Source organism: Enhydra lutris, unplaced genomic scaffold, assembly GCF_002288905.1.
Source record: "Enhydra lutris kenyoni isolate GAN:26980312 unplaced genomic scaffold, ASM228890v2 scaffoldscaffold34, whole genome shotgun sequence".
In the NCBI taxonomy this organism is placed as follows: Eukaryota; Metazoa; Chordata; class Mammalia; order Carnivora; family Mustelidae; genus Enhydra; species Enhydra lutris.
Window position 1 is genome coordinate 21,610,709 of NW_019154118.1, and position 1,589 is coordinate 21,612,297.

The window sequence follows — 1,589 nt, forward strand, 5'->3', positions numbered from 1 at the left end:
GGTGACCCGGACCAGGATGGTAAGATGTTGTTGGTCTGGGTAATATTTAAAACGTTTTGCTGATGGAATATATGTGTATGGATGAAGGGTGTGGAGTTAAAGAAACAGGAATCAAGCAGGACTGACTTTGTGTTTTTTGACCTGGAAGAACAGAAGTATCATTAACGAGGATGGGAAAATTGGCATAACATTTTGGGGAGTGGGGTAAAGAATCAAGGGACCTCTTATGGACACATTTATTGCTTGTCTTTCTACCCAGACTATAAGCTAATTGCGGGCAGGCAATGTGATTTATATCTTATTTGTTTTAATTTTTATTAGAGAGTGCACACACACACACACACACACACACACACACACACACTGGGCAGGCATTGGGGGTGTTGCAGAGGCAGAGGGAGAGAGAGAATCTTAAGTAGGCTCCACGCCCAGGGCTGAGCCCAATGTGGAGCTCCATCTCACGAACCTGAGCCAAAAACACCTATCAGACATTAACCTGCAGAGCCACCCAGGCATCCCTGATGTATAGCTTTCTTCTATCCCTAGTGGTGCCTAGTACATGGACAAGGTAGTGTTTGAGCTAATAAGGACAGTGCTAGGATGGGAGGATTGTCAGGCAAGGAGGACGTCCATTCCAGGCAGAGTTATAGATAAAGGAGCATTGGGGCACTTTTCAGGCTAGTTAGTTGGAATGTAAATGTGTATAGGAAAGTGGTGGAGATAAGATTAGAAAAGTAGGTTAGGGCTGGATTTAGCAGATGAAAGACAATGCTAGAATACAGATTTTGTACTTCATTTGGCAGGCAATGGGAGAACTGGTGATTTTTGATTAAGGAGGCAATACAGAGTAGTGCTTTTTAAAAAAAATTTTAAAAAGATTTTATTTATTCATCAGAGAGAGCGAGAGAGAGTGCAAGCGCACAAGCAGGCAGAGTGGCGGGCAGAGGTGGAGAGAGAAGCAGGCTCCCTGCTGAGCAAGGAGCCCGATGTGGGACTCGATGCCAGGACTGGGATCATGACCTGAGCTGAAGGCAGAGGTTTAACCAACTGAGCCACCCAGGCATCCCCAGAGTAGTGCTTTTGAAAATTAAATGGACAGTGTTGCGTAGGATGAATTTGAGATGAGGGACCTCTGTAAGGATGCTAATTTAGTACTCCTAAGTAGAGGCAGGGAGGGGCCTGCATGAGAGTGAAATGAGAAGGGGAATGAAAAAGGGATGTCTGTAGGAGATAGGGCTAGGTTGGGATGTCTGAACTTGGTACCTAATAATTGCCTATAGGAACTAAGCAATTTTCAATATTTGTGAATTTTTTTTTAAAGATTTTATTTATCTCTTTGACAGAGAGAGATCACAAGTAGGCAGAGAGGCAGGCAGAGAGAGAGGGGGGGGAAGCAGGCTCCCTGCTGAGCAGAGAGCCCAATGCGGGGCTGGATCCCAGGACCCTGAGATCATGACCTGAGCCAAAGGCAGAGGCTTAACCCACTGAGCCACCCAGGCTCCGCTCTGTGGAGAGCCCGCTTCCTCCTTTCTCTCTCTGCCTGCCTCTCTGCCTACTTGTGATCTCTATCTGTCAAATAAATAAATAAC